Raw genomic sequence first — 9,173 nt, 5'->3', positions numbered from 1 at the left:
AGACAGGTTCCACCGACAGACATGCACTTGTTGCATAAGGTGGCTAGCGGGTTCTAGTCTCTCCCACTTTAGTCGGATCAGATTCGATGAAAAGGGTCCTTATGAAGGGTAAATAGCAATTGGCATATCATCGTTGTGGCTTTGTGTAGGTAAGAAACGTTCTTGCTAGAAACCCGTAGCAGCCACGTAAAACATGCAACAACAATTAGAGGACGTCTAACTTGTTTTTGCAGGGTATGCTATGTGATGTGATATGGCTAAAAGGATGTGATGAATGATATATGTGATGTATGAGATTGATCATGTTCTTCTAAAAGGAATCACGACTTGAATGTCGATGAGTATGACAACCGGCAGGAGCCATAGGAGTTGTCTTAATTTATTGTATGACCTGCGTGTCATTGAAAATGCCATGTAATTACTTTACTTTATTGCTAACCGTTAGCCATAGTAGTAGAAGTAATAGTTGGCGAGACAACTTCATGAAGACACAATGATGGAGATCATGATTATGGAGATCATGGTGTCATGCCGGTGACGAAGGTGATCATTCCACGCCTCAAAGATGGAGATCAAAGGCGCAAGATGATATTGGCCATATCATGTCACTTTATGATTTGCATGTGATGTTTGTCATGTTTACATCTTATTTTCTTAGAACGACGGTAGCATAAATAAGATGATCCCTCCTAAAATTTCAAGATAGTGTTCCCCCTAACTGTGCACCATTGCGAAAGTTCGTTGTTTCGAAGCACCACGTGATGATGGGGTGTGATAGATTCTAACATTCACATACAACGGGTGTAAGCCAGATTTACACATGCAAAACACTTAGGTTGACTTGACGAGCCTAGCATGTACAGACATGGCCTCGGAACACAAGAGACCGAAAGGTCGAACATGAGTCATATAGTAGATACGATCAACATGAAGATGTTCACCGATGATGACTAGTCCGTCTCACGTGATGATCGGACACGGTCTAATTGACTCGGATCATGTATCACTTAGATGAACTAAATTATCATGAACATGGTCAAAAGGACTTTGCAAATTACGTCGTAGCTTGCGCTTTAGTTCTACTGTTTTAGATATGTTCCTAGAGAAAAATTAGTTGAAAGTTGATAGTAGCAATTATGCGAACTGGGTCTATAAACTGAGGATTGTCCTCATTGCTGCATAAAAGGCTTACGTCCTTAATGCACCGCTCGGTGTGCTGAACCTCGAACATCGACTGTGGATGTTGCGAACATCTCACATACACGTTTTGATGCCTATGTGATAGTTCAGTGCATAATGTTAAACGGTTTAGAATTGAGGCACCGAAGACATTTTGAAACGGCGCAGAACATATGAGATGTTCCAAGAGCTAAAATTGGGATTTCAGGCTCGTGCCCACATCAAGAGGTGTGAGACCTCCAACAAGTTTCTTAAGCCTACAAACTAAGGGAGAAAAGCTCAATCATTGAGCATGTGCTCAGATTGTCTGAGTACTACAATCGCGTGAATTGATTGGGAGTTATCATCCAGATGAGATAGTGATGGTTCTCCAAAGTCACTGCCACCAAGCTACTATAGCTTCGTGATGAACTATAACATATCAGGGAGAGACATGATGATCCTTGAGCAATTCGCGATGTTTTACACCGCGAAAGTAGAAATCAACTAGGAGCATCAATTGTTGATTAGTAAAACCACTAGTTTCAAAAAGGGCAAGGGAAAGAATGGATACTTCATGAAACGGCAAATCAATTACTTCTCTAGTGAAGAAACCCAAGGTTGAACCCAAACCCGAGACTAAGTGCTTCTGTAATGAGGGGAACGGTCACTGAAGCAGAACTACCCTAGATACTTGGTAGATGAGAAGGCTGGCAAGGTCGATAAAAGTATATTGGATATACATTATATTAATTTGTACTTTACTAGTACTCCTAGTAGCACCAGGGTATTAGATACCAGTTCGGTTGCTAAGTGTTAGTAACTCAAAATAAAAGCTGCGGAATAAACAGAGACTAGCTAAAGGTGAGATGACGATATGTGTTGGAAGTGTTTCCAAGCTTGATGTGATCAAGCATCGCATACTCCCTCTACCATCGAGATTGGTGTTAAACCTAAATAATAATTATTTGGCGTTTGTGTTGAGCATAGACATGATTGGATTATGTCTATCACAATATGGTTATTCATTTAAGGAGAATAATGGTTACTCTGTTTATTTGAATAATACCTTCAATGGTCTTGCACCTAAAATGAATGGTTTATTGAATCTCGATCGTAGTGATACACATGTCCATGCCAAAAAGATATAAGATAGTAATGATAGTACCACATACTTGTGGCACTGCCATTTGAGTCATATTGATATAAAACACATGAAGAAGCTCCATGCTGATGGATCTTTGGACTCACTTGTTTTTGAAAAGTTTGAGACATGCGAACCATGTCTATTGGTATGTATGCATGAAGAAACTCCATACAGATGGATTATTTGGACTCACTTGATTCTAAATCACTTGAGACATGCAAATCATACCACATGGGCAAGATGACTGAAAAGCCTCATTTTCAGTAAGATGGAACAAGAGAGCAACTTGTTGGAAGTAATACATTTTGATGTGTGATGTCCAATGAGTGCCGAGGCACGCAGTGGATATCATTATGTTCTTACTTCACAGATGATTTGAGTAGATGCTGAGTATATTACTTGATGAAACACAAGTCTGAATTATTGAAAGGTTCAAGTAATTTTCAGAGTGAAGTTGAAGATCATCGTGACAAGAGGATAAAATGTCTATGATATGATCATAGAGATGAATATCTGAGTTACGTGTTTGGTACACAATTAAGACATCGTGGAAATTGTTTCACAACTAATACCGCCTGGAACACCATAGTGTGATGGTGTGTCCGAACATCATAGATGCACCCTATTGGATATGGGGCATAGCATGATGTCTCTTATCGAATTACCACTATCGTTTATGGATTAGGCATTAGAGACAACCGCATTCACTTTAATAGGGCACCACATAATTCCGTTGAGATGACACCGTGTGAATTATGGTTTTGAGAAACTTAAGCTGTCATTTCTTGAAAGTTTGGGGCTGCGACGCTTATGTGAAAAAGTTTCATCCTAGTAAGCTCGAACCCAAAACTAATGAATGCATCTTCATAGGTCACCCAAAATAGTTGGGTATACCTCCTATTTAAGATCCCGAAGCAAAAGTGATTGTTTCTAAAACGGGCCATTTCTCGATAAAAGGTTTCTCTCGAAAGAATTGAGTGGGAGGATGGTGGAGACTTGATGGGGTTATTGAACCATCACTTCAACCAGTGTGTAGCAGGGCACAGGAAGTTGTTCCTGTGGCACCTACACCAATTGAAGTGGAAGCTGATGATAGTGATCATGAAACTTCGGATCAAGTCACTATCAAACCTCGTAGGATGACAAGGACGCATACTGCTTCAGAGTGGTACGATAATCCTGTATTTGAGGTCATGTTGCTAGACAATAATGAACCTACGAGCCGTGGAGAAGCGATGGTGGGCCCGGATTCCAACAAATTGCTACAGGCCAGAAAATCCGAGAGAGGATCCATTTCTAGAAACCAAAGTGTAGACTTTGGAAGAACTACTTGATGGTCGTAAGGCTATTGGGTACAGATGGATTTTAAAAGGAAGACGGACAATGATGGTAAGTGTCACCATTAAGAAAGCTCGACTTGTCGCTAAGATGTTTTCTGACAAGTTCAAAGAGTTGACACGATGAGACTTTCTCACTCATAGTGATGCTAAGAGTCAGTTGGAATTATATTAGTAGTTACTGCATTATTTATGAAATCTTGCAGATAGGATGTCAAAACATTGTTTCCTCGACGATTTTCTTGAGGAAAGGTTGTATGTGATACAACCAGAAGGTTTTGTCAATCCTAAAAGATGCTAACAAGTACGCAAAACTCTAGCAATCCTTATAAGGACTAGAGTAAGCATATCGGAGTTGGAATATACACTTTGATGAGATGATCAAAGATTTTGGGTTTATACAAAGTTTATGAGAAACTTGTATTTCCAAAGAAGTGAGTGGGAGCACTATAGAATTTCTGATGAGTATATGTTGTTGACATATTGTTGATCGGAAATGATGTAGAATTTTTGGAAAGCATATAGGGTTATTTGAAAAGTGTTTTTCAATGGAAAACCTGGATTAAGCTACTTAAACATTGAGCATCAAGATCTATAAGGATAGATCAAAAATGCTTAATAATACTTTCAAATGAATACATATCGTGACAAGATTTTGAAGGAGTTCAAAATAGATCGGCAAAGAAGGAGTTCTTGGCTGTGTTATAAGGTATGAGTATTGAATAAGACTCAAGACCTGACCACGGCAGAAAAGATAGAAAGGACGAAGGTCGTCCCCTATGCTTTAGACGTAGGCTCTACAGTATGCTATGTTGTGTACCGCACCTGAAGTGTGCCTTGCCATGAGTCAGTCAAAGGGTACAAGAGTGATCCAGGAATGAATCACAGGACAGCGGTCAGACATATCCTTAGTAACTAATGGACTAAGTAATTTTCTCAATTATGGAGGTGGTAAAAGAGTTCGTCGTAAAGGGTTACGTCGATGCAAACTTTGACACTAATCCGGATGATTCTGAGTAGTAAACCGGATTCGTATAGTAGAACAGTTATTTGGAATAGCTCCAAATAGAGCGTGGTAGCTGCAGGATGACATAGAGATTTGTAAAACACACACGGATCTGAAAGGTTCAAACCTGCTGACTAATAACCGCTATCACAAGCGAGATATGATCAAACCCCATGGGTGTTGAATTCATTACAATCACATAGTGATGTGAACTAGAATATTGACTCTAGTGCAAGTGGGAAACTGTTGGAAATATGCCCTAGAGGCAATAATAAAATGGTTATTATTATATTTCCTTGTTCATGATAATTGTCTATTGTTCATGCTATAATTGTATTAACTGAAAACCGTAATACATGTGTGAATACATAGACCACAACATGTCCCTAGTGAGCCTCTAGTTGACTAGCTCGTTGATCTGTAGATGGTTATGGTTTCCTAACCATGGACATTGGATGTCATTGATAACGGGATCACATCATTAGGAGAATGATGTGATGGACAAGACCCAATCTTAAGCATAGCACAAGATCGTGTAGTTCGTTCGCTAAAGCTTTTATAATGTCAAGTATCATTTCCTTAGACCATGAGATTGTGTAACTCCCGGATACCGTAGGAGTGCTTTGGGTGTACCAAACGTCACAACGTAACTCGGTGACTATAAAGGTGCACTACAGGTATCTCCGAAAGTGTTTGTTGGGTTGGCACGAATCGAGACTGTGATTTGTCACTCCATATGACGGAGAGGTATCTATGTTCCCACTCGGTAATGCATCATCATAATGAGCTCAATGTGACTAAGTAGTTTGTCACGGGATCATGCATTACGGAACGAGTAAAGTGACTTGCCGGTAACGAGATTGAACGAGGTATTGGGATACCGATGATCGAATCTTGGGCAAGTAACATACCGATTGACAAAGGGAATTGTATATGCGATTGCTTGAATCCTTGACATCGTGGTTCATCCGATGAGATCATCGTGGAACATGTGGGAGCCAACATGGGTATCCAGATCCCGCTGTTGGTTATTGGCCAGAGAGCTATCTCGGTCATGTCTGCATGATTCCCAAACTCATAGGGTCTACACACTTAAGGTTCGATGATGCTAGGGTTATAAGGGAAGTTTGTATGTGGTTACCGAATGTTGTTTGGAGTCCCGGATGAGATCCTGGACGTCACTAGGAGTTCCGGAGGTAAATATTTATATATGGGAAGTCCAGTTTCAGTCACCGGAATAGTTTTGGGGGTTATAGGTATTGTACCGGGACCACCGAAAGGTTTCTGGAGGTCCACCGGGTGGGGCCACCTGCCCCGGGGGACTTTATGGGCTGAATATGGGAGGGAACTAGCCCCTAGTGGGCTGGTGCGCCCCTCCCCAAGGGCCTAAGGCGCCTAAGGTTGAAAACCCTAGGGGAGGGGGGCGCCTTCACCTTGCTTGGGGGGCAAGCCTCCCCTCCTGCCCCCCCCCCCTCTAGATGGGATCTAGAGGGCCCGGCCCCCTCTCCCCTTCCCCTATATATAGTGGGGGTTTTGGGGCTGCCAAGAACACGAGCTTCCCTCTCTCCTGGCGCAGCCCTACCCCTCTCCCTCCTCGTCTCTCGCAGTGCTTGGCGAAGCCCTGCTGGAGTGCCACGCTCCTCCATCACCACCACGCCATTATGCTACTGCTGGACGGAGTCTTCCCCAAACTCTCCCTCTCTCCTTGCTGGATCAAGGCACGGGAGACGTCACCGGGCTGCACGTGTGTTGAACACGGAGGCACCGTTGTTCGGTGCTTAGATCGGATTCGGCAGCGATCTGAATCGCTTCGTGAACGACTCCACCGACCGCGTTTTTGCAACGCTTCCGCATCGCGATCTTTAAGGGTATGAAGATACACTCCCCTCTCTCTTGTTGCTAGAATCTCCATAGATTGATCCTGGTGATGCGTAGAAAATTTTGAATTTCTGCTACGTTCCCCAATACCGACTTCATCAATCGCTGACAATTCTATACTAGCAAGTGTTTGCCCACAACACACACGGCTTATTAGAAGCAAACGTCTGTGTTACTCTCGCTCTTCACACACAATTCTGATTACGGACCTGTTTGCTGCGGATCACACACATCTTATTAAGTTGAACCGTTTATGTTGTTTTCGCTCATCGTAAATATTTCATCCGAGTGAACTATATGTCATCTATCGCACAAACCATGATCTGACCGACAGTTTCTGTGGTGTTGCCTAATCGCAAATAGTTCATCCGAGCGAACTGTATGCCTTATATCGCACATACCTTGATCTTCTGACCGCTTCTGTTGTTCTGGCTCATCGCAAACAGTTCGTATGGATCAACTGTATGCCACATGAAGATATCAGCAGCATTCCCCTTAAAATGGATGCTACGAGGTTGGTACATGAAACTAGCTGTTGTGCCACAAATAAATAGAAGCTTGCGGGTGCTCCTGATGGCGCCAGTGTCACCCTCAGTAGCAGCGTCTACTACTTTAGGCGTGCTATTGAATAAAAGTAACTCTCTTTAGTTCTATTGTAATTTTGAAAATGAACACACAAGTACCCATAAAATTTAAGTAAATATATCCAAAACTTATAAAAGCCAGTGAATCATGTGGCTTCAAGCATGACTTATTGCTATCGATTGCGATGAGTACTATAGGGCATGGTCAGCAAGAATTATCTATTGGGGACATACAAACTGGCGAGCATAAGACTTTTTTCCTTTTATTACTATTTCCTCCGCTTAATGGATAACCATTTGCTACCACTTGGGCAATTGCTTCTTATTTCCAATTTAGATAACTGGATTTGCACTAAAAGAGAACATGAATTCCATCTGCATTTAAAAAAATTGGCATGTAATTCGCCCCTGTTCCTATGATTTAATGGTGTAAATCTTGTGTAGTTAGCCTTCAAAACTTTGGGTCATTATTTATTTCATCCCAAAATTATCATCCTGATTTAATGTTCATCACCAATTTCCAACCATTGTAAAAATTATTATTGGCTAGACAATCGTCGGCATTAAAAGAATTCCTTATTAATGTTCTGTCACCTAGCTATATATACGCACGAAAGATATCAGTTGGATAACAAGCACCACCTAATTCGTATCACACACACACACACACACACATATTGTGCCTCCAAAATCACTGAGTGTTCAAAGTAATTCAAAGTCTGTGTGCATGGCGAAGTACACAGAACGTGTGCACCTGCTAGTGCCACTTTCGCTAATTCTGGTCGTGTGCTTTGTTGTTGATGCGCAATGTAAGTAGCACAATATTAAAAAAATCCTGATTTTTATCTTGTTTTTTTTTGGCTACTATGAGTTTTGTCTAATATTTTCGAATATGTGTTAAAAAGTGTATATAGTTTTTTGTGGAATAAAGTGTATATGGATATAAAAAAGCTCGTTTGGTGGTCCGTTGTTTCATATACTAGAGAATACCCCACGCGTTGCTGCGGGAATGGACTAATATATTTTCAGTGTTTGTTTGTATGAAAGATGAATAGCATAATTAATAATATATGAACTAAAACTAAAAATACATATTATATATATTGTAATTTATTATTGTGTAGTCAAAAAGTATTTTGAATATAAGTGGCATAGCGAACGGGCATGTAGCCTAATGGTTGCAAAGATCTTAATAGCACCCAGATCTTGGGTTTGGCTCCCAGTGGGAGGGGATTTAAACTTGCCTGGGGAAAAAACAAAATAAAAGATTGTAGGGGTGTTGCCCTATAGTAAATTTTCAAAAAGTAATATAATGGAAAACCTTTTCCCATGCATGTTGAGTGGACCTTTGATGAGGTGGCATTTGTGGTGATGTGGGATGTATGCATGAGATCAATAATAATGGAAAAGAAGTTCATGCATGTTGTGGTGGGCCTTTGATGAGGTGGCATGTGTTCATGCCAAGATAATAGAGATAGTGAGGATGAACTATTTAGGTATATAGGATATAGGATATATTGCTTGTTAGTTGATTAAATAAACATTTCAAGAATAGTTCTGTATACTTGCATGCATAATATATATTGCTCTAATTTGTTTTTTATTCTCTAGGTGGGAGAATCGAAGACATAGGTAACAGAAAGATCAATCTACCGTATGGATTGTGTGCACGGTCTCAACAATTTGGAAAATGCACGCACAATTGTTGGTGTTGTTTAGTTGGTATCAGCCCCATAAAAAACCTTTGTTATGATACACCTAAACACTGTGATGAGGCTTGCCGCAAACATTCTTCACCAACACTAGCAGCAACAACGCCCACCTCCTTCGTCATGACACCAAACTGAAATATTTCTTCACTGAAAACAAAAGTAGTGTATACCTTGTTCTTTGCAGCACCGTTCTAATATATAATATACTACTTTTCATGATGATTATTAGCATATCAATCTGCACAACTTTAGTCTTGTGTATTTTTAGTCCCTAAATAAATATCCCATATTTCAATCTTAATTAAACTCATGTGGCCTCTTCTTTAACATTCTGCACCACCACCACCACCC

This window comes from Triticum dicoccoides, chromosome 6B, assembly GCF_002162155.2.
Source record: "Triticum dicoccoides isolate Atlit2015 ecotype Zavitan chromosome 6B, WEW_v2.0, whole genome shotgun sequence".
NCBI lineage: Eukaryota > Viridiplantae > Streptophyta > Magnoliopsida > Poales > Poaceae > Triticum > Triticum dicoccoides.
This window is presented reverse-complemented; position numbering follows the sequence as displayed.